Source organism: Nipponia nippon, unplaced genomic scaffold, assembly GCF_047370975.1.
Source record: "Nipponia nippon isolate SJK-2023a ecotype South Korea unplaced genomic scaffold, ASM4737097v1 scaffold_4, whole genome shotgun sequence".
In the NCBI taxonomy this organism is placed as follows: domain Eukaryota; kingdom Metazoa; phylum Chordata; class Aves; order Pelecaniformes; family Threskiornithidae; genus Nipponia; species Nipponia nippon.
In genome coordinates this window covers 42,019,557-42,047,515 of record NW_028262358.1, presented here as the reverse complement: position 1 = coordinate 42,047,515, position 27,959 = coordinate 42,019,557, and the positions used below count along the sequence as shown (strand labels likewise).

General features: G+C 36.2%; 1 long non-coding RNA gene across 1 annotated transcript; it reads left to right on the top strand.

The window, feature by feature from the left end:
- The first annotated feature begins 226 nt into the window (after positions 1–226).
- Positions 227–17,663, top strand: LOC148053267 (uncharacterized). Its single transcript, XR_015708925.1, has 3 exons — positions 227–271; positions 16,369–16,486; positions 16,746–17,663. It is a non-coding gene; the product is annotated as an uncharacterized LOC148053267 (long non-coding RNA).
- The last annotated feature ends 10,296 nt before the right edge of the window (positions 17,664–27,959 follow it).

The window sequence follows — 27,959 nt, the reverse complement described above, 5'->3', positions numbered from 1 at the left end:
CCCTTAAATTTTGAATGCATAATTGAGTGTGTATATAAATATATGCATATTCCACAACATTATGCCACATGATTTACACATTTGCAATTTATTGGAGTATTTTTTTAAGTTGCTTTAGTCACTTCACCTCAATCCTGTCCTAAGAACATGTGAATGGAGGACAGCTGTGTGAAAATCAACACCTTCAATAAAAAGTTCATGAGTCAATGACTGGTAAGAGGACTGGAGTTCACAGACTGGTTCAGCAACTGCTTAACAGCTTGCCCTCAAGGTACAAGAGAAAAGTGAAGTAGTTTGAGTTAACACTTTCTTTTATATTGCCTACAAATGTCTTGAAGCAATTTAATGTGTTGTAATGAGCTAGAAATTGGAAGCTGAAGTGAAGAACATGAAGGGTCGTGCACTAGTGTGTGGCTTAAAAAGGTTTCTAGATTTCTTTTTCTCTCATTTTTGGATAAATAAATATATTTAATTTATTAAGTGTATTACATGTGACTACTTTATAACTATTTAATAGTTAGAACAGAGCAGGGACCAGATTCCCTAGAAAACTCAGGGGTACTTATGGTATTGCCTGTGATTTTAATTTCTTTGAATTCACTTGACACAATATTTAAATTGCTTCTTCCTCCTATTTAGAGATGTGTGATGCATCTTGGTGGAAAAAATCATAATCATATTGTTCTGCCTTTCTTCTGATAAATATCTTTTGGCAAAGATAATAAAGTTTATGTTGCATGAAAATCATTCCTTGTATAAGTTGATATCAGCTGCTGACTTTCTTTTGATAGATCAGTAACTGTTTCAAAAACAAAACACAGGTGAAGGATGCATTATCTAAAAACCTATTCAGAAAAAGGTGTTTCCTCAACTGACAGTTAAGTCCCACATGTTAAACAACATTAATGATACACCAATATGCTGCTTCTTTCTGCTTCTTAGTAACTCTTTTAACTTTAGTATCTGGTAGTGTTAGTTCAATTTTTTTCAAGACTAAGTGCTCAGTATCTAGTTAGTTGTATGTCTGGTCTGACCCTTGTCACCAGTTGTGCCATGTCTTCAGTACCTCTCACTGAACTCTGTAAATTCCCATGCTTTTACCTATGCTGAAAGTCATAGCCCTTTAATTTGTGTTTTATCAAACTTTAAGCACAGCTTTAGTCTCTTAGCATCAGTCAAAGAAAACAGTGGAGCTATGTAAAAAAGTGTGTGCCTTGCTCCATAGTCTGTTATTTCCCCCCCTCTAGAGTTAGTGTGATGGTTTGATAGTTTCAATCAAAAGGTGAAAACATGTTAAACTCTGTATAAAATAACAGCTTGACTTTTACCTTTTTAGTTTTTACTTTGTTTCTCATTTCTAAATATGACCTCTCTGAACTTCACTAGCTGTAATGTTAAGTTGAAGAGTGGGCTGGTAAGACTGATATAGTAGAAATGTGTTCATTAAGATTTCTTTTTGTTGTTGCTATTTTATATCTGAAATCAAAGTAGTTTGGGGTTGGGGTGGGGTGTGAAATGTAGAAAGGATGCGATTTTGATATTATGGACCGCTGAAGAAGGAAGGTCTAATAGTGATGGAAGCTGATTGAAGGATCCCTTCAATCTGATGGTCCTAGACTTTATTTTAGAAGTTTTGTTGTTGTATTTAAACTGTGTGAAGCTACAAACCAACTTAACAGCTTATGTTTGAATATGACACACAAGCCGTGGAACTCAATTGGTTACATAGAATTTCACATACAATTCTGTTTCCTTGAACTGGAAGAAAACCAAAGAAATCAAGAATTACAGATGCTACTGAAGCTAATACATGTGGGTTAACTGGATCTGTCCTTGTCCAGCTCAATGTATGTGGTTTGGTTTTTTTGTTTTTTAATCTGAATGGAGTAAAAATTGCATTCTTTACCCTGTTTTATGTTTGCACTGAAAATTGATCTCACAAATGATGTTGTTAAATCTACTTTTTTTTTTCCTAGTGTTGGAAATAATAAGAAAAGTTTTTTTCGTAGTAGTTGGCATTCATGTATTCTCAGTTTCTCAGTTTATCAATACACTATACAGTGTATGTTTTTCAGTAGGCTTAAAAAAAGTGAGCTCTAATTTAAAAAAATCATAGGTATTTGACTAAAACACTTATAATATTTCAGCCTTTGTAGTTTGCATCTATACATTATAGTCTAATGGATCTTGAATTCCAGTTCATTTAAAAAAAAAAGTCTGGAATACAATCTAACATAGCAAAACCAGCACACAGAAAATTACTTATTTACTCACTTATGGCTGGAATACAGCATTTGAATTCTCCAGAGGCTAGTGGCAACTGTGAAATCAGTATCCTTGGCAGTAAAATTGATGACCTTATATGAAATGTTGTGCTTTGAGCAGCACTAGGCTGTGCTTCTAAGTCTGTCTTTTATGTGTGGCTACAGCTGAGACTGTCCTTGTAGGTATGCTGCAGTCATCACCTGCTCTGCCAAACAGAGCCCAAGGCTCACACAGCAGCAACTGGAAATTTTACATACAGCTGAATTGCCAGAGAGTTCAGGAAAATACATCCTGATTTATGTTTGTTGGATGCAGCTGTGTTTCTGTGACAGACAAAATCAAAATAGCTATGGATTTCATAGTTAGAATCTAGATCTCTTGCTTGTTCTCCGCTGCCAGCTGTAATTATTTTCTATAAAGGTAACATACTCTAAAGCAGAAGGATCAAAACTTTGCCCTTTTTGGCAAGTATTTTGTTTCATGTGCAAAACATAATATTCATATTATTTGAGGAAAAACAAACATGTAAGCTCATCATCCTAATCAGTATTAGCACAATTCAGTTATTTGAGTTACCTATGCATGAGAAGAGATTGTCAGGTGAAGGACATGAGCTGGAGCTGCAGATAGTAGACCCACATGCTATTAACATCATCAGAACTCGACAGTTTCTAGTTATATAGCTCTCTGTCATTCCATTGCAAAGGTTTTTATTTTGTATGTTTGAACAATGATTGCTGGGAAGACCACAGAGCCCCTATGTGCAGTAAAGTATGCTTTCTCTATTTTCTATGTTTAGCACCTATGTTGTGCATTCTCGGGGAAAACCCCGGGAAGTGGTTTGACATTATAGTTTCAACTTCTAATTAAAGAAATTTTTCATTTCCAAAGGAAATACATGGTCCTGGGAAGATAAAAATGTCACTGTGCACTGGATGTGGCAGACTCCAACAGAGATCTTGCTGCTTGTTAAGAACATGATGGCAGCTGCATCATAGTGGAGACTGGCAAAACTTAGGCATGAAAGAGCTAAATACCTTTCTTGAGGTCACGTCTGACTTTATCATTTTGGACACATTTCCCTTGTGCCCTTTTATTTGCGGTTGTGGTACTCTTACTTGATTACAGAATGTATTTACAAACAAGGATGTTTGGCAGAGTGTATGGTGCTACGCGTTTCTGTTATGTGCCAGTTCAGAGAGATGTCCAATTAGATTATTTCAGACCAGCTCATGCGAAAGAACCATACAAGGCATGTGTGAATGATATTGCTTGAACCAGAACTAACCTGATGAAAAGCGGTATTTATTTCTAGCTAAATGGAGGTCTATTATGGTAAAAGCTAAAATTACCGTGTGGTGGTCTTCAAATCAGATGCAAACAGTGTAATTGCCATTGCAAAAGCAGAGTAAACAAGAAAACAATCTGTGCATCTAGTAAACACTCAGTATCACCATTCCTTTCTGTAATTCAAAGTAATGATTCCAGTTTGACCTCTTTAGCTATAGTTAAGCACAAGAAAACAAATTCTGCAGAATTCAGAACATACCAGTTTGTTCCAGCAAAGAATTTGACTCACAGCATTTTCAAGAGACTTTCCTAACACCAAGAGAAGCACGAAAGCTTAGGCTGTGCAGTTCTGAAAGGACTTAAACAGCTGAGTCCTGCTCAACCTCTCTATACCTGTGCCTGCCTATAGTGTGAAAAATATTACCTTTGTCTTTTAAATGAATCTTTGAAACCATTTTTATTGCTTCTCATAGTATAAAGATATCTGGCAGTTTTGGGGTTGGTTTTTTGTGTGTTTTTTGTTTGGTTGTTTCCCCCCCGCCCCGCAAGGTGACCCACGTCTGTGGACTTAAGAGAATTGACAAATATGGTATCCTAAAACATAACAATTTACAAAATAGGTATTTCCAATTGCTGTTAGGAAGAACATCATGTCTGATCTCTTATATACATGTAGATCCAGGAGAGCTTAATAAAGCATTTTTGATTGACAGTCATCCATCACCACACAATGAAGGAGTGGTGCTGGATCTGTGAGGAATATGAGGTTTAGGATAGGGATTTGAATGGTGCTTGTCAACAAGCACTGCTTTCCTGACAAATACAGGTAATAGATTTTGTAACTCAGGAGTTGCTCCTTGTGTGATGTTACACTTAACAGACTGAAATCTTTTAATTTAATCCTTTTTTATCCTGGAGGATAATAGCATGAACTCACACAGACCTGTCTAAATTCCATTAATTTCAGAGAACCCTTTAAGTGGGAGGGCACCAATGTATCATGAAAACTTCCTATTTTAATGAAAAAAGAAAACTAGTCTGGAAGTAAAGGCTCAGGTCTCTGTTAAATAGAGCACCGAGTAGTACTTACACCCTCTATAATAGTTTAAGATAATGTTTTAGTTCAAAACAGTACATGTAAATGTTGGTGACCTTTGATTTCTAATGCATCATGGTCCCTCTCATTTCCAGCTCGAGCTCACTCTACTTTATTCGCAAGCCCTTTAAATCAAATGTGAAGAGATCTTGTCAGGCATATGAGCAAAGAAACACAAGGCTTGACACTTGTCATGAACATAACAAAACACCTGTAATAAATACTGGATTTTTTCATGTGACTTTTCACTGAGACCACTGCAAACAGCCTTTGTTATCTCATACTAGCTTAAGAGAATCAAAAATTAATTTGATCAAGTTTTTTTGGTTTTTTGTTTGTGTGTTTTGTTTAAGAAAACTCTCTAGTAGTAGTCTGAAATAATTAATCTTGACCAATAAAATTTGGACTCCATAAGTCAAAGAAGCATTAAAGGAGAATAACACTGTACATGTATGCATGCATGCATGTATGGGGATACGTATGGGTGAAAACTGATATACTTAGTCCCAATAGACACGCAGAACACTTGCTTGTGTCTAATTTTAAAGATGCAAGTCATCTAGTAGAGTTAACTGGCCAGATTGATACTGAAAGTAAGTGCATATATAAGGAAAGCACTTATCTGATGTATAACTTGTCCGAATGAGCTGACAGTCATATGTCCAGGTTGTGAAGGAGGAACGTCCAAGTATATGGGCTCAGCAGTCCCTATAGGACCACAGAAAGACTTAGGTGAGCCTCTGAAAAATATGTGCTATATGTGGTAGTACATATGTACAAAATGTCCTACTGAGCTACTTCATTTTCCTCCCAAAGAAATATTGCATATCAAATGCTGTACCTGAATTGGTCAAAAGTTGTTACCAGCTACTCAGGTGTGTAAATCCAAGGAGCTGTTCAGGAGTCATTAAAACATGCATTTAAACTCACTTCTCTGCTGCAGGTTTAGTTTCAGGTTGTGATACCTTGAGGGAAAATACATAATGTTATCTTTCCTGTTCAGCCTCATTAACAAGGAAGATAAAATATTTCCTACTATCTTCTTGGCTCTTTTTTTTTTTTTTTTTTCCTTCCCCCTTCTCCTTACTGTGAAAATAGGTTTTCTAGCAAAGCAAGTAAAGTTTCCTCCATATGGGCTTGAATGTATGGGACCTGCCTGGAAAAGCTTATAGCTATATTTCCTCCACTGTTTTAGTCTTGCAACTTCAGTGGAGAACTATCACTGGTACAGATTTTGTCATACGGAAGTTTAAAAGCCATAAATTATTATTTAAAAAATAAAATTTAATAGAAACTAAGAGTAAAATTGTAATACTGACTGCTTGTTAAACTTAATGAAATTTCAATTTGCTTAGGGACATGATTTAGAGGTGGACCTGGCAGTTAGGTTAACGGTTGGCCTCAATGATCTCAGAGGTCTTTTCCAACCTTAATGATTCTATGATTCAAGGGGAATTATTTACATACTTTTCAGTTTTGCTGATGGGAAGAAATCCTTTAATGGGAAACTGGACAACATGCCATGAAGAAAAAGTTAAAACAGGTATCTTTTGAAGAAAATGGTCTAGCAGAGCAGTCCTAAAGTTAGTTAAAAATCATTCTCACTTAGCTAGAGAGAGAGAACTGGCAGTAATTATGAAAAAAATCTGTTCTTTCTTTAACTTTCTGGCTCCAAAACTGAAAAACCTGCTATGAAATGCAAAGATATGAGGTGAATTAGTAGATTATGGAGTCTTCATACTTCAAGTGCTCAACACACTCAAATTTTGACAGTAGGGGAATGGGGAAACATTCAAAAGTGTTTTTTTTTTGTATGCTAAGATAATTTGCAATACCTTCCTAGTTATTAGATGCCTTTGTTGAGCTGAAACTTAACTTGAAGTAGATGCCTACATAATATAAAAAGATAGCATGGACTACAGTGTAGATCTCCTTTAAAAAAAAAAAAAATTAAAAAGCTAAGAATGCCAAGTAAAGTATACCTAAATTTCTGTTCAGAGAAGTCCTCTGAATTTAGTACCTAAGCTCAAACTCTACTCAAGTGAAGCTATTGGAATTATGTTCTGATTTAAAAACACAACCAGAAAACCCTAATACTTCAACAGCTGCTGAAATCCTTGTTCTGTTTTAGATAATGGGAAGATTTAAAGAACTGTATATATGCTTTAATTTGCATATATATGAGTATTTTATGATCATTTGTATAGGCTTTTTATTCCTGCTTTAAAATTTATATACAGATGAAGTTGAAGGAAGGGATGAAGAAATTCCTTTAATGCAAAGCAAACAGTATTTATTTACCTAAATCATTCTTCGCTGTCTGACATGACAAAAATTGGTAATGATGTGTACTGCTACTCTTGCTGCTCCTGACTGAAGTCCTCAGGTTTAGTGTTAGGATATTCCTAGGACTTTCAACATTTTATAACCTAACTTAGTGTTCTGAGTATGGTAAAGCTGATAATTATTCAACATGTGGCTGACAGTTTCCTTTTGGATGTGTTTTTAGCTTTCCTTACTGATGATATGTCAGTAGCTGATGATAAAAAACACCCTACTGTTGCAACAACTATGATGTGCTTAAAGTGCATGTGTTTTACACTTTTATAAACCAGCTAGACAAATAAATTAATATAAAATTAAAAAGAAAAAAGTAGAATAGAAAATCTCAGAGATTTCTGCTGGTCACACGGTAAGTCCCGCAAGTACTACCAGCAGTTTGTTCAGTGAGATGGTTAAACCCACAGAGCATTTGTGGTCATGTGGTTTTGAACACCACCATCTGCCCAGGCTCGGGCTTCCCTCCTCTGTCTCTCACTGTTCCACATTAAGGTTTAGACAAGGGGGGGAAATACATACTTCTTGTGGAACTATAAGGGCATTTTAGCATTTCACAGGTCTAAGACCACTTAGGAAGCCATATCTTGGAAGAATACTTCTTTTACTCCACCATCACTCACCAATCTAGGGTTTATCATCATCTCTACTACTGTGTTTTGCTAGTGTTTTGAAAAGTACTTCTTCAGCCTTGCCAAGAAAAGGTTTTTACCTCCATCCTCTGGAATTTGTGCTGTATTTGAATGTGTTTGTTTCTCCTGGTGATGATGATGGTCCCTTTTTCTGTTTCATTATTATGTTCTTTGTCTTCACCCTTTTAAATATAAAAGGTACATTTTTAATCTCCTTATTTAGTATATGTTTAACTCACATAATCCTTCCATGTCAGTTCCCACTCTCGTCTCTCTCTGAGCACTTAAAATAACCTGTGACAGCTCTCCATTTTGTCTTCATCTTATGTTAGGACTGACACAATCTATATGGAGTAGAAATGTTGCAACCCTGCTTTATCTTATGATGTCTCTCTGCAGAAAATCATGTTGACCTTTTTTGCTTACTTATCACAAGCTCACATAGCTTTATAATGCCAGCCTACATTGGTCATGGATCATGTCATGGCAGAAACGGAGATATCCGCAAGGCTCTATATGCTTTTAAAAGGAAGGATGATAGAAACACTATTTGACAATGTTAAATATTATGCCAGCCTGTTTTGGATTTCTTGATATGTGCAAAGTTATATTATTCCATTGTTATTCCTTTTAGTACCGTGGTTTTGACTTTTAGAGCAGGTGATTTCTGATTCTTATATGTCCATACGTCTTGCCTGAGGTATGTTCCCATTCTGTAGTGCTTCCATGGGAATGAGTTGTACCATATTTATTTCTAGAATAAAAGAAAATACCATAGAAATGCCAAATGCCCTTTTTCCCTTGACCTTTCTGTTACAGCTTTGAAGAGCAAGTTTATTACTTATTAGGAAATATAAATAATCAACAGTCATTAAAGCAAAGAAATACGTCTTGGTGAATGAATTATGCCCACAGGACAAGACAATAGCTGCTGGTACCCACAAGATGTTCAGAAAATCAGTTATTGTTGTGTTTCTTTCTTACTCCATAATAAATGCATCTGTAACCTACTAGCTAGTCATGTAGGGCCAGATTCAAATGCAAGACTTTGTTGCATTTAGGAATAACAGCCCTGAAAATCCCCCTCTCAGATGCTGTCCAGCTCTATTACTGCCTAGATTTGAAGGCTGAGAGAGCTGTTCCTTTTTATGTGCCCTCCCCTGTTGCTATAGTTGGGATAACACTGGAAAGCCTGGCAATTGTTTCACATTCAGAATAGCTGGGGTTTCAAAAATAGGCATTCTCCAGACAGGCCAGTCCTGTACTTATTTTAAGAGCATGTCTAAAGTGTAAGTTTGGGATCTGAACAAAAAATAATTGCACTGTTCGCTATCACTGACATCTGTGAGATAGTGGTCAGAGAAGTCTTCGAGACAGACGTAGACCTTGGTATCTAACAGCTCCTAGGAGGGTGTATGAATCAGCACACTATTAAGGGTATTTTCCTTTTGTAGAAACTGTTTTGTTGCAGCAAAGATTAGTTGAACTGCCTAGAAACAGGTAACATAACTCTGTTGCCATATCTTATTTTCATAGTAAAAGATGCACTGTCAGTATGACTAATAGTGGATTTGTCAGTCCCTGTGTGGTAGCTGAAACTGAGTTTTCTTTAGATTGTGTGAGTTTCTTTCCTACATATCTTTTTTTTTTTTTTTTTTACTAGAAATAGGGTTTTAACAGAGCTAAGATGGAAGAGAAAGGGTTCTGTTTGTTTTCTTAGTAGTGTTTATTAGGTTCAGCACTGGAGTTTTGTCTATAAGGTACATTCTGTCAGAAATCCTCGGGGAAGAATGGGGTGAGACCAGAGACAGAAAATGACACTGACTGCTTAAGTGGAATGTGATACAGTCTGTTACAGAGCAAGATGAATTGGAAGAGTTCTATTCTCTTGTTTTGTCTGCTATTGAAGCCACTCTTGATTCTGTGGTCTAGCCTGTACTGAAACTGGGTTTCCAGATAAGTGGTCTGAGCAAATGGTAGAAACCAGAGAATGAGAGTGAGTTTATTTAGAAATTCTGTACTGCAGTTTTGGATTGCATTCCTCTGAATGCACTCAAGAACAAACTGACTACTTCATCTATTAAAAATGACTACTTGTTGTAAATGGAAAAAAGCTCAAGTACAGAAAGATAGGAACCATCTGCACAAGCACTGTTTTGGGAGATGAAGGTGCTGTAATATCACTACAGTGGTGAAAAGTGGTAATGTCACTTTAATTAGAAGTTGTGGTCTAGCACATTTTTTACTTAGCATTTAAAATCCTAGTGCAGTTTTTATCTCTTGGTCCAAAAGGATAAAAAAAAAAGGGGGATTCATTGTTAACATTTGAACTCTCAAAAATTCATTTAGTAAGTGTACAAAAACATGTCAGAGAGCATTCTGGAGACTTGAGTGCCTGGTATTTGCAGAAGAGCAACACGGTTTTTAACTTTATAAGCACGCGTATGTCAGAATCCCAGTTATACTATCCAACCTTGAGCCCTGTATTCTTTGAACTGAACAGTGAATCTGCCATTCCTGAATTTGCAAATACTCTTCCATCAGGTGTGCTTCAGTCCCAGTGTGGGAAAAGAACAAACAAACAAACCTTCTTTTTAAGTGGAAAGATAATTTGGTTTCTCTGACTTGTTTATTTCTTGCTAACTGTGAGGCTGACAATATCAAGAGTAGTTTAGGTTCTAATATATAGTCTTAGCCACCAGAGATTTTATGTAGATTAGGTTCACTTTTCATACAGGTTAACAAATAACAATTGACCTAAAGCTGTTCTAAATCTTACTGAGACAGTGATTTTTCTTTGGTTGACCTAGTGTAGAGCAGTCTGTATTTCTGAGATCTGAAAGGCAGAAGTGACAAGGATACTGAGGCTACCAAATTTTTCTAGCCCTTTCATTACTTGCTCAGGTGTTATGACACAGTACAAGGGAATGGGAAGATTATGAATGATGGAAATAATGACACCAATAGTGACTGGAATAATTGAATTGAAGTTTACCATCACCAGGGAGAGAATGAAGGAAAAACAAGGGAAATAGAACAGCAAATGGAACAGGCAAGATGAGAAAAGAAAATTACAAACATGTACATTTTGTATGGTTGTGGGGAAGGGCAGAAAAGGGTGAAATACTTTTCAGAGGTAAAAGAGGTAAAGATAGTGGACAATGAATATTATTTCTCCTTTTTCCTTCTAATTCCAACTGCTACCTCTCTGACTCCTGTATGTTCTGTGACTATTTCACGCTGGGTTTTTTATTACCTTTGCCTTTTTACTACTCCATTATTTGTTAGTGAATGAAATGCCCCTTAGTGCATGAACCAGTTTTGCCTATAGCAACATATGAAAGAAGTGTACAATGCAGCAAATTAAAATCAGAACTAACTTAAGCACTGCATCTGTTCTACTCATTTGATGTTGGCTTTGTGATTACAAAACATCATTCGCTTTCCAGATGACAAACAGACTTACAATAATATGGGCAATATGCAGAATAGCAAATTCTGCTGAAACTTGGGATACCAGCTGAAATAATAATGAATACAATTCTGCAGATAATATTTTGATGGAAATAGGTGCAGTCAAATTATCCACTGCAGATGAATAAAAATGACTCATCAGAATGTTCTAATTCAGCCACAAGAGTAAAAGGGTGAGATAAATATTTTAAAGATATTAGCTATTTTAAATAATTAGTAGTCACTAAAGGAGTTATTAAATAGTCAAGTTTGTTTTAAAGGTCTTGCCTAGATTTGCAGTTCCTTCAGGGCAAAAGTCTTTTGGAAGAAAGAGCTTCAAACTCCTAAATACCTCACAATTTTGCCATGTACAATTTGTTCTATTAACAATAGAACATAAGTAAGATAAAAAAAACCAAAACCAACCAACCAAAAAAACCACAAAAAACCACATAGGTATGGTTGGGGTTGAAAAACAAAGTTGATTTACGTTGTTTTAGCTATGCATCTGAAAGCCAGAGAATACCTCAGTAGGTTTCAGCTGCTGCAGACAGGGTTCTTCAAGGTGTGTGGAAGCTCCCAGAGACTGGCTAGAGCAGAAGGATATGAATGCACTATCACTTTGAAAACAAGTACAATATTTTGTGACATTACATCAGAATGTTATGTTCACAAAACAGCTTGTGTACCAGTGTGTATAAATGTTCCTTAGCCACTACAAAGCAACATGAGGTGCCTTAATACTGGTAGAGATTAAGAGACCTCATGTAACTGTCTCACTTTATCTTCTGTGAAGATAAAACCCACTGTACGTAAGATTTTCTTCATTAAAAATGTCATAGGATAGATTCTGCAATCATTACTCATGCTGAGCAGTAGATATTACCATGTGAACAGGTTCACTGAATTCAATAGTTGCATTGAAAGACGGTTTGTGATGGGAATGCATTTCAGTAAATGTTCCAAAATTAAGTCAAGGCTCCACAGGATGGGGTCCAGGGATGGCTTAAGGGAATAAGATAATTATCTGCAAGTGTATTGGTGGAAAAAAGAAATCAACCCTTTGCTGCTCTCAACCCCGGAAAGTACATAATTTGGAAATCTCCTACTTGTCTAATATGTATGCTAGTATAAATTGGATCGGTGAGGTGTTAAAATGTTTGAGATGAAGGTGATGTGGGTCAGCAATGTAGCTTGATCCCACGCACACTTGCAAATGCAGAACTATCTTAGAGCCTCATTCAACATCTCACTTTCCTGCAGTACAAAAAAAGAAGTTTGTAAAATTAAAGAAACTTACAAACAGACCACTTTGAAAAATTAGCATTATCATGCTGATGCCTGCTTGAAATATTATATGAAAATTATGTGCATTGACAAGGCATGATATTCTTCAAAATGCTTTTTAGCACAATTTGATTTGAAGTCAGACTAACAGTCAGTGAACAAATTAAGGAATAAATTTTGTTAAGAAAATCTGCCATTGTCATAAAACATGCACCTGCACTATGTTGATGGACCCTCAAATCTGCACAAAATGTGTGGATGAGGTTTGAGAATGAATAGGAATAACGCACGCTTTTGCACAAACACCTGTATTTGACCTCTGTCTTATGAAATTGTACCATCAGTAAAAGATCTTTTCTCTATACTTGAAACAGACATCCACCAAAAACGTGTGGAAAGGAGGACTTGCCTAAGCTCATTTTTAGGGTTTTGCACTGAGGAAAGTTTTTTTTTTTTAACTGGAATCATGCTATCTCAGGTCAGGGTAGCACTGATATGGAGCTTAGTAAAGTGCAACACCTGTGCTAGGTTCATATAGGGGTTATTGATTTTTAGTTTCAAAGTAAGACCTGGAATTTAAAATCCATGTGTGCAAAACCAAAATTCAATATGAGCATAAAATTTAGCAAAGAGTAAAATGCCAAGTGTGTAACAGCTATTTCTCAGCTCATGTAGACAGCTCATGTAGACAGCTGGGGCAAGAGGTTGTGTAAAAAGTTCCCGTTATCCTCCTAGGAAATTAGCAAGAAGCATTGTCTGCCACTAATTTTCAAATAAGCTACAAAATGAAAGCTAATCAGTGTTTGCCAATGATGAGTGTAATTTTGAAGAGCAATTACAATCAGCGACTATTTTCTTCAAGATATTAGTTTGCAAATAGTTGTGGTCTGGCGCACATTCAGGGTAATGATTGTGGCTGTTTGCTGGATGTGGTGAGTTCAACCCTGTCAGCAGCAAGCCGCAGCATAGCTCTCCCATCACTGCAGGGTTTAGCAGCATGACAGGATGTTTCCATAGAGCCCAAGATGCACTTTTGCCATCTGAAATGTCTGTGTGGGTGTTTGTCTCGTGGTTCATTGCTTCACCAGCCACTGTGTCTAATTTGGAATTACTTTCGCTTCTACATGTTCTTCCCTCCTTGCTTTTCTAGAAACTCAAAGCTGCAAGCAGAAGCTCCTGAAATCACCTAAGCTAAGCCCATGTCCTATGCTAGCAGTGCATGAGCACTGCCTCTTTGCTGTTACAGTCAGAGTAAAGATTTCTGGATGTTTGTCATATTTGGATTTCTTTGATCAACTGTAATATTATGTATAGCAACATACATTACATGAAGCAAGTATTCCCGATTTTCTTGGGCAACAGTTGGAGTTTGCTGGTATTTGATAGTGGTTTTTTTTTTTCTTATTGTCTTGAAATTTTACACTGTTCTCCAAGATGTTTTTTTCCTGTCAGTCAGAGTGACCCTAGACTGCATCAATATCCAATATAACCAGACTTATGCAAGTTGAATGGTGACAGAACAGTGTGGTGCTGGGGAAAACAAGAATGTGATAATGGAGGTAAACCACTAGAAATTTTATGTTTATAAATATTCCTTATATTTTAAGTTTTTTATGAAGGGAGAATGTAGGGGGAAAGTACTGCATAAATGGATATCATCTATAGATCACACAGTACTAATAAAATTAATATCAATAGTTGTGAATCTGAAAAATAAGGTTGTCTGACTATTTTAATAAGAAATCAACAGTGGAGCTATGGCAGAAGGACTATACTGGTAATGTGCAAAATGCCTGTGAATACAGAAGGACTAAAGAAGCTACAGCAATGTGCTGGGTGTATTTTGGGTTTTTTGTTGTTGTTTGTTTGAGGTTTTTTTATATATAGTATCTCATCCCAGCCCCTGAGAAAACAGATCCATCATTGTGTAGCAGCATTTGGAGCTGGGAACTCATGCAGCAGAAGCAGGCTGGGATTTCACAGCAAACAACATACGACCTGTGCTATTTGACAACAGCAGCCTCAACAAAGTGCCTGTTGCCAGACCCAGCCTTAAAGGATCTGTGTCTGAAGGCTGGTGTAGCAGTGTGTTTCAACAGAACTGAATGTGAAATGTGTTGCCACGTCAGTGTGACCAGCTGTCTCCCTGCAGTGACTCAGAGAGGCATTTTAGGTTGTGTTCCAGGGTGTTTTCATTACAAAGCTTTTCACTCTTTCCCTAGGACTGAGTGGTGATACCAGCATGTTTGTGTTTGCTAGTCTGTTCTTCCAAGGCTGGCTGAAGTTTTTTTGGTACTTTAAGGGCTATTTTTCAGTGAGTGGGTGTCTAAAGCTATCAGAAATGTGAGCCCCCAAACAGAGGTAAAAATCGCCAAATCTGCAGTCAATTTTGGAAAATTGTTGACATGTAGTTTGTCAGCCCCCTGAATCCAGAGGGAATAAGTTAAGGCCAGCTTGCACACAGCCTAGATCAGTCTCTGTCTGCTCCTATGCATGCATACCTGTGTGCAAGGGAGAATGCTATCCAGCTCAAGGCTTCTGACTATCTGAATAATCTTAGTTTGGATAGCCTGAAAAAAGTCCGTCTTAAGGTTGCCAGCTGCATTTTTAGAGGGCCCGCCTGTTCACCATGCTATGTCATGGAGCTGCAAAGGATTTCAAGCTCAGGTGTCACATAGTCACACTGCTTTCAGATCCAGAGCTTACTCACTGTGAGACAAGTGCCAGCTGTGTCTTGCACAATGGAAATGTCTTCTGCTCAGCTGGGATTTAGGATGGTCATCCAGAAAATTAAGAATGCACACTTAAACAAAATCTTTCCAAGGTGGTTGGCTGGGGACTCTCTTCTTGGAAACCATGCTTTATTTTTATTTCTCTGTGATGTAGCTCCAGTTGCTCAGTAAGGATAACAATAAGTCTTCACATCACATGGATGTTGTGAAATATAGCTCTGTGTGTGAATCCCGTCATCAGTTGCTCTGATGAGCGCCATAAAATCCCATTGTATAAATGACAGAATTTAGATGGTGCGTAGTAAAGGACATATGTTGAATGAGGAAGACAGAATAAAATAATGAATTTCTGATCATGTAATAAGTGCTAGTGATTTTAGGCAGTGTTTATAAAAGGAATTTGTGATACAGTGCAAGATGTATGTGGAATAATGAAAAAAGTTATTGAAATACTTAAAGATGGTGTCATAGCAGCTTCTCAAAAGGAAACTGAATTGTGTGTTATTTGCTTTAATTCTGACATTTAAAAATTCCTCAATGTTTTCTTTATGAATTTTTTATAAAACACCAAAGTACAACAAATTTTTAAACATGTTCTTATTTCCTTTGCCTGCTATGTTTTCTATTTCTACTGAAATACGCTTTATTAATTAATATATGCAGACATGGGTGTGAGTGGGAGGAGTGTTCAAAATTATCCTCTAGTTCGCCTGATCTCAGAAGTCACTGAATCACACCAGTGCATTCATAAATAATTCTACTGGGTCTCAGAAACTTCAAATACACATGATCTCTCATGCTTACTTTCCTTTACCTACCACCTTCATGCCTCTGAAGGCAAAAGGAAATTCCATACAGGTTCCAGGTCAGGGTGCAGGTGATGTTTCCATGTCATGGGCTAGAGTCTCAATTTGGAAGCACAGAGAGTATTCCTACATTTACAAAAATAGTTGATGCTTACAGTAACTTTAATTTTACTGATGGTTGATCTGATTTCTTGGGCAGATTTCAGGGTACCCTCATCCACCCTGTATCCAACAGAAAAAGAATTTAATGGCTCATTTTGCAAAACAAAAGTGCGGGGGAGAGATGAGTATTCACCTCTTCTGAATTACTTGCCATTTGTTTGTAACTTAGCCACAAGTTTCTACTAAAATCATTTAAGGTGTAGCAGATACTCCTGTATACTGTGCTTGGTTTTGTTATGCTTACCTTCTGCTATTTCAGCCATGGAATAATAAATGTTTATGTCTGACACTGCAATATTTATTTGCAGAGCTCAGACAATGTTGCAAAGGTAAGAAGATATTATTAAACATTACAAACGAAAACACTGGAGTCAAATGGAAGAGATGACCTGGCAAGAAACACTGATGGAAAAAAAACATGATAAGGTTTGTAGATCTCTTGTGGAGTGCCATGACCCCTCCATTGCATCTGTCTAGAAATCACTGAATAAAGAACAACAGGATAAGATGGAATATTCTGTATTTCTTCCTCTAAAGTACAGAGAGAAAAGGCAAAAAATAGATACTGTTGATAAGTGAAATAAGCAGATTCCTAGAAATTGTCATTTTTTCCTAGGCATCCTGGAAGGAAAAATGCATTTTAGAAGGGATTATGAAGAGGATAAACATCTTTCTTACTTTGCAGGTGTTTAAAAAGACCAGCCTTCCCAGCCATGTACTATCATCAAAGGAAGAAGAGACGTGTTTGAAAACATAAGGAAGATGGAGGCTGGTGTCATGGAATGATCAGATGTAGGAATGAATCTGAGTGAATAAAAGATGAGAAGCAGTGAAGGGCCTTGATTATTATTTTTGCACAGAAACAGCTGAATATTTTAAGTTTATTTGAATATCCTCTGTTGTCAGACAAAAAGGAATTAGCTCTCAGAATGACATTTCCAAAACCACATCCAGTGGCTTCTGTTGAAGGGTCAAGCTGACAAGGGGACCTGCCAGAGGTTGGTGGTTTTGCCTTCCTTCTGTTGGCATTCCAGAAGAGTCATGCCATTCCCACCATAGCAACATCCTTCTGTCCTTTGTAATGAAATTAATTCATTGATACAAAACATTTGATATAGTCCTCTGCTTGGAAAACTTAGGCAGGGGAGAAGTCAGACTTACTATAAATTGAGTGCAATGGTCATTATAATTTCTTGTATAACTTAAGTCCAGTCAGATGGTCAAAATCTTTGCTACAGAGTCCTACAGCCTAATCATTCTCATCTGCATATTCCAATTTTCTGTGTTTGAAGCTGGGAACAAGGGAAGAGCTAATTGGGAAAGAAGTTATCTGGAGATTATAGATTATAACTACAACACCATAAAACTTACTGTTTTCTGTCAGAAAAAAAATTTAAAAATCTACCCAAGAGAGGTCCAGATACAGCTGCTTGAAATAGAAAAGTTGATTAAAAAATTAATAAAACCTGAATTATTAAAGGGTTGATCTGGTGCTATTTTATTTATAAATTAGTAAATTGGGAACATATTCATGTTTCTGTATTCCATGTTAGGTCTTCTCATAACAGACTTGATCCCTAAAACTTCATCGCAACAGAAGCTAAACAAACCATTTTGAATAATCTTAATAACTTTAAAACCAATGAAGCTATAAGAAAAAAATGTTTTTATTTCGTCTTAGAAACATCTTGTAGTATGAAACAGAATAATTTGATTCCCAAGTTTTAGCACTTATAGGTTTATACTGCCAAAGGCAAAGACCAGTTTGCCCTTTGTTTCTTTTCCCTTGAGACTATCCTGTTAAACTAAAGCTCAGCATCATCCTAGAGTTTATCCTACCCTTTTCCAAAATCATTTTCTCATTAGCTACAACTAAATTAAGAAGTTACTACAAAAGGATATACTAAAGTAAATTAAATTCATTAAGAAGATATGACCAATGCTTGCATATGTTTAATGCTTAACCAACTTCCTGTAGCATTAGTATTTTTATGAATTTTAAAAGGATGCTAGTTTCAGGATATCAAAACAGTAACATTTCACAAACACACCTGACTTCACAGATTTCCAGGTGGGAGAGCACTGAATTCAAGTAACCTGTGTATTAACTCTCTTCTTTCTTTTAGGCTTCTGTCACTAATTCTACCAACAGTTCATCTGGATTTCTCTCTTTCACACCAGACTATAACGAGTAATGCCCTAATAATAAGGATTCAAGTCTTTGTTCTCTTATCTTTTGTGACTTGAAACTGTCACGTTCAATAACATGCTTTTTTTTCTCCTTTTTTTTTAAATGCAGTCAGATTATTTATATTCTGTAACATTAAGCATATACATTCATTTATTTTGAAACTAATGTTTAAACTTCTTGCTCTTTACAGTGCTTAAACAATATCAACAAATCAAAGTGAATAAAGAAAATCTATTCTCCGTATTTTCTATGTCTAGAAAACTGATTGGATTTTATGGAAATATGTACACTCTCTTTACATCAAAAAAATTTCTATACTAAAATAAATATCATGTTAAAAATTTTCAAAAGAAGACAATCAATCTTCTCATCCTGATTTTGTAGCTGTGAATGTATTAAAAGACTGTACTAGAACTGAACAGCCCAGACAATTTTTTTTTTTTATCATGTGAGAAAAGTCTCTTGAGTCTCAAAGGAAATGGCATTATCTCTTACCTTCAAAGACTTAATGGATAGAGATTAGCTTTCAGTTTATTATTAAAAGGAATCTTTCTGAATGTAAAACACATCTTTCAAACCTTTTTAAAAGTGTAGTAAGGGAATTAGTTCCAAAAATATTATTCCAGATGTTTCAGGTCAGAATGACAACTATGATGGTAGTAGTAGGAGTCTTTTTCAAGCATATATCAGAAATGAAGCTGAAGTTATGTGCCTCTATAAAAGAGAAAAGAAAAAAAAAAAAGGAAGGTACAGTCAACAAAATGCAATGGCTTTGTGTAATTCTTTGCCTACGCTTCTGAAGTTTTATATAATGCACTTTTGTGGAAGATTTTGATAATAACATATCAAGGCAAACAAGATACTATTTATAGGAACAAAAACTAGTAGGTCTAGTTTGAGGGTTCAACAATCCCAATAGTGCATCTGAAATACCTAGGGAAGAGCAAGCACAGGGGAAAGGAAATCTTATACATCCTCTGTCCCCCTCTCTCAGTCTACAGGTGTCTTGCAGGGGCATTCCTGGGACTGATATGGTTGGTTAGTAGCCCACTGTGTATCTCTCTTCCAAGTATGTGTTTAGTTTCTCCTTTAGGTCCACTAAACATATTGCAGCCTCAGAAGTAAGTTCCTAATTTACAGCATGATAATCTGGTGTAATATTGCAAATTAGTTCTCTGCTTGTGTTTCTACATTGCTCTCTCTCCTCAGAAAAGTGCTCAGCCTTCCTGCCACTAAGGGCTTGTGGTAACAGCTCCCTTGGTCTCTCCTTTATCTTGGGATATCAGCTTTCTCATAGTTCCTTTCAAAAATGGTGGTAACTTGAAGGGGAAAATGTATCCAAGTATACGTATAATAGCAGCAGCCTTCTCCTTGTTTCCTAGCACTAATCCAAGTTTCAATCCTATTCCTGGCTTCAGCACAGCTGTCTTTTCCCTTACCCTATGCACGGCTGTGAGAATGGATCCATAATTTACTGAACTGCTATCCTTGAGTTACTCTCGCAAAATACTTTCCAGCGAATCCATATCTTTCCTCTGATGCAGCTAACCACTGTCCTTCTTCAACTTTATCTCCTGCCCCATGCTATTCATGTCATATCTCAAATTATCTCATTAATTATATGCAATGCTATTTGTTGCTAATTTTTGTAACGAACTGACAGATGTGGACTGAGAAAAGACAATATCCTTGTGATTAGGCACAATGTCTCATTCACCTTGGGTGTGGAAGACACAGACAAACGTCAGTGTTCATTTTCTACAATCTAGCTATGTATGCTTAGTCTTCCCTTAAAAAGTTCTAGCAACAGTAAATAGCAAAACTGAATTCAGAAATTATAAAAACATATTAACAAAAATCCTATCAAGCTATAGCTGAAAATTCAGAAGCAAGAAAAATACGTTTTTGATCTTTAAATCCCTTTTAAAATTTTGGTTATATCTTTAGAATTATAAAAAATAAATATAGGGATAATTGGCAAGTAGATGCCAATCTCTTTCTTCAAGATTGTTCAAGAACAGTAACGTCTAAGATATGTAAAAGTAAAAATTATGAAGTACAGTTATGTGTGAATGATGAAGAAGAAGAAATGCATGAACTTCTATATAACCCTTTAATTGTATTTCTTAAAAAAAATGATTAAAATGTTTATAATTGGCTCTGAAGTTATTTGTTTTATGCATACGTATCTTGGACTGTCAGATTAAGATAGTAAAAAAAGTCTATGTGGACAACAGAAACTCTTAGTTTTTCTTCAAAATGCAGGACAAACCTGTGTGTCCAAATTTAATAACATACATGTTGGTTTTGATGCAAAGCTAAGAGTACCTGGACATGGTTTCCAAAATTTGGCTTATTATGTTTGGAAAGTCAAGTTACTGTTGCTGACAAAAAAAGGGTTTTCAGGCTCATCATTTTATTGTGTGATATTATAACTACATATATGGTGCAAAATAGTCATAGAATGAGCCCATAAAAATACAGTAACATTTGAATTTCTGGACTAAATCATTCCAGACATAAGATGTTCCAAAGCTAAAAGATGACATTTTTTCCAGGATGAACAAAAGAAGCATATGCATCTTGAAAATGCCTTGTTTGATTTCCTGATCAACAGAAAACACATAAAAGAAATGTAAACAGATGTTATTTTTCAACAGTTACATTATGGATGTGTATGTGTGAAAGAAATATATGGAAAACCAAATTTGTCATAGAGAAATTAATTAAGATTGCAACTGGGTTAAAAATAAATCCTGTTTTTTAACATATTTTTCTTCATATGAGTTGATACATCCACCTTGCTTTCTACAGATACATGGACAAGACATATGATAAACTATCTATACACACTACAGATATGTATTTTATATTTTCATTTCACTGCCATATTGTATAGCCTGACTGAGAGGATAGCCAAACCCTTTGACTAGATCTCTTATGGGCCACTGTCAAAAGTACTGACAAGTTGTACATATATATTCACATACACATCACCCCCAAATTCATTGTAATTTTATTCAGGACATATGTTCTGCAGAAACCTGAAAAATGAATAAACACATCTAAAAATATGGTATGACTTTGAGGGGGCTGTACATAAAGGAGATAAGGAACAAATAATACTGAAACTCAAGATTTGGAAGAAAGTAGGATGCTAACAGCATTTTACAGGAAAAGAATATTTAATTTCCTAATAGAACACAGGAAAAGTATATCTAAGTTTCAAGTGAGAATGAATGACCGAATAATGCAAATATTAACCTATACCTGAAGGTTCAGAACCCTGAGAAAAATGTATTCTGACTCTGTACTTTCCCCTCTTCTACCTCCTTTTGCCTCCTTCTTTGTCAGAAATGAACCTGGGCTATCACTGTAAGGAAAAAGTAGAAATTAGAGTTATGACAAACATAATTATTTACTTGTTAGGGCCATAGGTGAGTAGTTAAGCCATTGCTCTTCAGGTTCTTATTAAAACACTTACAGAGTCATAATTCAAAATGGTTCATAGTCGCACCTTGACAGGGCTATGGGGAAACTTAGAGGTCTTTGACTTAATATGCACTGAGAGCAAGGTCTTCCCAAGGCTTAACCTGAAAGGTTTTCAAAGGTGCTGCTTTACAAGCGGTCTGGGGATACTGGGTGTTTTAAAATCATATCTGAAAAGAATTTCTAAGCAGACAAAGCACTGTGTTAAAGTGTGAATCATCCTCCTATGTACTTCGGCCACTCCTAAGATTGTCTTCTCCTCCCTTGCTCCCTCCATCTCCCAGCCCAGACAAAACTATAGTGTGACTCTCAGATTTCAGAAACATACTGAGACAGGTTATACTTCTACAATCTCACATTTCTGACATCCTATTTGTGAAAAGAGACTAAATTGATCCATTAAACATGTAATAATGGGTATAAGAGTAAGGAACTGCCATGTGGATGCAGTTCAGGACCAGGAAGCACCCCAAGGAGAAAGGCTTGCCTGACCTTGGAAACTAAATTGAATTAAAGAAGGGTGTGTGAATTTTACTGTGTGTGTGAATCCAGGCTAGAATGAAGCAAAATTTACTCATAAGCAAGAATATCTATTATCACAATTGCTCCAGAATAGCCGTTCTTTACACAGTGTTATTCAGTATCTTAAAAATACCACTGCCAACATATGACTGTTTTTAACAGTCGAAGGCTGGTGGTCATTCAAGACCAACAGACTGACTTAAAGTGAACTTTTTCACACTTTATGCTACTGCGCCATTTTTAAATCAGTCTGGCTCACTGGAGTTATTTCTAATTTAAACAGGCATACCAAAAAAGTAATGATACCTTACAATTCTAAATCCTTTCTAAAACATAAATGTACAAGTGTAGAAACATGTCATTTTGGGGTGTGTTCATAGAATTTCATTTCTTTAGTAAAGATGGCAAAATTAAACCATGCTTAGAGCTATATATAGAAAGTTAATTTTGTTTTTTTCAGATTTCATTATTTTGATGTTTACTTTCAGATCAATCCATCATTATTTTTAAATAGCCCATAAAAGGGAATGGAAACCAGGCTCTGGGCCAACAGCATCAATGGGGCAAAACAGAGCCAGAAAATCTAGACCATCAGGAAGCTGGACAGATACATTCATAAAGCTTACCAGACACCATCATGTCACCTGGAACCCAGGGAGCTCTACTTGTTTTCACCTTGTTAGGAGATGTACAGAGGACATTGGTGCTCAGGGTAAGTATGCTGTCAAAAAAGAAATATCAAAAGACAAGAGCTAGTTTCATCAAAGTTTTTTTCTGGATTTCATTTCTATTGATTCAGATATGTGAAACCACTTTTTTTTTTTTTTTTTTCAGATGACCTTGGTATTTTCCAGTAAAAAGTTAATTTCTTAAAGAATCTTCACCTCATGTACTATGCACAGAGATCTAGTTCTTTCACTGCTTCCTGTCAAAACTGGTTACAGATCTAAAGCTTAGAAGTCACTTGATATTTTTTACTGCATTATGGTTTACAATGAGATATTGTCATTTTTTCTGGAGAACTATTTCTAGGTGTGAAAGAGCAGTTTAATAAACTCTTGTTGGAGTAGACCATCTGCAAACTCTAATATGGAGCATGCTGGTGGTTTTGGTGCTGTAGATACCTATTCACAAGCCAACTTCTAACAGAAATCAGATCTTAATTTTGCAGAAATGGTGGAAAACAGGACTGGGCTTTAGAAACATAAAGGTCTCTACTGATGTTGAACACACAGGGTTTAAGAGATAATAAGAAAGTGGAATGGAAGAAACCCAATTTCCAGGTCAATTCTGACCCTTTCTAAGTGGAAATGCCATGTAGTGTTAATAATGTGCCATTATTTCAAATGCCCATCTGCTTGATGGCAATTGTAAGTTTATCACTTAGTTGTTCAAAGTGATGCCTGGTTGGTTTAATTTCTACTTGACATTGTAAATCAGTTCCCTGAGAAACTACTGCTTGTTAGAAATTTCTCAGTTCTTATACTGACTTTCTTGCTAATCCACTTTGTGAGCTTGGACAGATCACTAATTTTCTCAAGAGGTTAGTCTATATGGCAAACTGACAGTGTAGTGCACAGATATACAGCTTTTTCTAATAGAGTTACTTCAGGTGTGAAGAAGGGTCTACGCATGGCAGTCCAGTGCTCTTCTGTGTGGACTGATTCACCTTGCAAGAGAGTTAGCATGTAGGCATTCCCCAACTTCATTCCTTTCTTGATCCAAAGTGGACTGATAATGCACGCTCAGCTGCCTCAGAGGGTCCAGAGACAGTGCTATGCTGTGAAACAGAGGGGGACGGCAGGCATTTTTTCTGACTGCTCTAGTCCTTTAGGAGTACTTGGTACTCATCCCACAGCAAATAGCATATTTTACATTTCAGGATATTTCCAACTGATTTGGGCCAAGTTTTTTTAATGTACTCAGATTACATCCTTCCTGTATCTATTATTTTTCCTTTCTGTTGTAACCCTCAGGCTCCTGCATCCCTAACAGTACACTGTTGCCTCCAGAAATAAGGCAGCAATTGTTATCTATTCCCTCTTACCCTACCTGAGAACACAGTATCTTTTGAGGATGATATTGTTTTCTTTACTAGCTCGATAATCAACAGTGTTGCCACTGCTTATTAGTGCTCTTGATTTATAGAAAAAAAGTGATAATGCAATAAGCCTTTTTTAATTTCGATTGTCTGATTTTATGCTTCATTGTTGTCATATTGCCTTGAGACTCAAATGTATTTCAATGTGCAACTTCATACCATATGATACTAGTAACTGTAAGGCTATCTATTAATCTGTCTCCTCTGGAAAATTTCATGTGTTATGCTCTCTTATACTACTTAGTCAATAAAAATTTCATATGCCATAAAAGATACAGGTGTGGGCTATGGGCACAGGATAATCAGTTGTTCTGGAGTAGAGCTGGACTAAGAATTGGGGTGAAAGTTTGCTGGTCAAACAAACGATCTGTAAAAGAGTATCAGTCTTGTTTTAATAAAATAAAAAAAAAAAAAAAAGAATTAAGGTAAATGTCTTCCTGAAGCTTTTTTATCCAGATAAAAGTCTAAGTGCTTCATATTAAAAATATCAAAACAACACATGCGGATTGTTTGGTTATTTGTTCCCATTCTCTCTGTTTTTTTGGCTGAAATAACTGAAATTCAACTGGGATTACAATTTGCAGTCATCCTGAACATGCCCTTTTCTGTTTAAAAACAAATATGTATTGTAACAACAACAACAACAAAATATCTGAGAAAAAATAAAACCAAGCACAAAAAAACCCCACCTGAGTATATTTCCAAATGAACTGACAAGCGTATTGAGACCATGACCCCAGTCCAGCTAAGAACTGAAGTACATACTCGTCTTTATTTTGGGTCCTCTTTCCATTTACTTTACTGAGTGGTAGGTTTAATATTAGCCCAGGCAATCCCATAATCTAGGAATGGTAGTACTACAAACTTCTGGCAAGATCATAAGCAAGTGAAAAAAATGGTAATTGTCACTCCTGGATCAATGAAGACTACCCTGAGAGTATAAATGAGTATTTTTATAAAAGTTTGTGTTTATTGGTGCCTGACCCATATTCATTCTGTCCTGTTTTTCTTCTTTCATGGACAGTTTCATAGGAATCTGATGTGACTGAGAGAAACAACTTTTGCTTTGCTCCAAGTGCCAGCAGAGCACTGATTCCCTGCTATTACAGGGATAAGCCTGTGGAAGTGTTATACTTTCTTCATCCCAGGCTAACCATAAACCAGGTGGAATAATGTAATTTTTCCTTCTCAAACATTTTGATTAAACCTTAGGGATGCTAGAATTTGTATTCAAAGCCATGGTAGAGTTCAGATCTTTCTGAATGATGAATGTTTCTCCTCCCTGTTCACTACTTTCTGCAGTGTTCAGAAAGCACGAACACCTTATTTTCAAAAAAAGTGCCAAAGCCCCCAAAAGTAGATCTCAGACATACATTATGAAACTTATTATTATTACTATTACTGTTATTATTTATTTTTAATTGTAAAACATTAATTTTTAATTAGCTTTTTAATAGCTATTCACTTCTGACCTCCCAGGTGCTTCTTCCCCATTCAAAGTAGAGCCTCTCCCACAAGCATGGTGGTAAAATTGGTTCTGAAACCAAAGAACCTGATCTTGGGATATTCTGATTGTAAAACAGAGAAGGAGGACTATAAACAAAAATAAGCCTCTCTTAAGAAGTCTGGCATGAAACTGTAATTTTCACATATTACTATTTTTTATTAAAGCTGTGTTCAGAAAGATAACTTCCTATACATTCTTTGGGTGTACTGTAAATCTACATTTATATAAGCAATTATAACAATAGTCAGTCAGAGGAAGCTTTTTTTTATTTAATAGCATAGCTTTAAATTATATGCTGGTTTCTGCAGCAGCTCACCAACAGAAGCATGATTCATACTGGAAAAGCAGAGGTAGCAGAAGGAGAAGATTAAGAGCACATCTAAACTACCAGCCACTTTGGGTGGTTGGTTTTTTTGTAGGGGAAGATCCCAGAGGGCTTTGGAAGAGTCTTTTTCTTCCATGACTGTTGCATAAGAAATGTACAGATATAAGAAATGTACAGATATACATGTTCTAATTTGTTTTAAATGCATAAGCAAATTGCACACAGTATGCTCTTTTTCTTTAGCAAATTAAAAATTGGTGAACAGAGTAGAAGCAGAAGAGGAGCAACCAGCGGAGGGCCAGGCCAGTTGGTAGGGAAAATCTTTGCTGTACAGTTAGAACTTAATTAAATCTATTGGGATTCTGTACGCTTCTTTCAATAAAAATGTGTGGAAAGTGGTTAAAATCTTACAGAATTGCCCATTTCTGTGTGCGCCTTCACTTAAAGAGGAAATTTGCTATTTTTGGTTTTGGGCAGAATTCTGAACCGAAAAGCTGCCCAGGGCAAAGGTTTTGTTAGCCTTCTTAAATATGTACTATGTATAAAAATACATGCCACAAGTATATATGTAAAATATATATATACAGACATATACAATATGTAGTGAGAAGAATAAATTTGCCTAAATTATTATGGATAGTAATGTATATTCCCTTGTGTTTATACACAGTCCTATAACCTAGTTATGCAGATTGTGGTGACTTTTTGCTGGGCTGTGGCTTCTTGAGGAAGATCCAACTTTTTATTAGTTTCCTTCAGGGATGTTATATACATTTTCAAAATGAGTAACTATCTACTCACACCCTTAGCTTGAGTATCTTTTTGTCTAATAATGAGTAAGTAGTTTTTTGTTGTTGTTGTTGTTCTAGGCATTTGTTTTAAACTTAGAAGAATGGTAAGGAAATGTCATTTAAGAGACAAAATTTGTGCAAAGATTGATTAATGTCTAAGTGGCAAATGCTCATTTCATCTCGTTGTAAGCATGCTTTATTGCAATTATTCTGAGAGTGAAGTGGACACAGTAGAGCCAGTCTGAAAGCATGGTAGCAAGCCAGCTCTTCCCAGCACATCCTGAGGGATGTTTCTCTAGAGAGACCTTATCAAACAGCATAGGAGGACTTACTGCATTGCAACACTGGTGGGGTTTGTATTGTTCAGTAGAACAGTCTGTATTGCTTGATAAATCCTGCCTGTTCGAATAAAAACCTGTAATACAGCCAAATGAGGGGTTTTACACAACTGAGGGAAAAAAAAGAATGGAAAGCATACAAATAGAGCAGGAGAGTATGTGTCCGGGAAAAGGATGTCTCATGGAAAATGATGTAGGGATTCACAGTGGATAGACAACTCAATTGGAGCTACTATTGTAATGCTGGGTCAAAAAGGCCTAATGCAATCCTTAGATAAATACAGAGAAAAAAAGTGAATAGAAGGAAAGACGTGATTTTGCTTCTGTACTGGAACAGCATGTAGGATTTTTGTCTAACCTTTATAAAAAGGTTGTTGAAAATGTGAAGAGATGCCAAAGAGAGATGTAAAAATGAGTTGAGGGGTATAGAAAGTGCCTTTCAGGAAGGTACTTAGAGCTAACTCTATTTAAATTATCAAAAAAAAGTCTGAGAAGTGAGTTGAATGCTGGACATAAGTACCTTTAAAGAGAGAAAACACTGGAAGGTGAAGGGCTCTCTAATCGAGAAGAGGCCCAGCAAGCACCAGTAGCTGCAGACCAAACACCGGGCAACTGAAACTTGAAACAAGCCACAT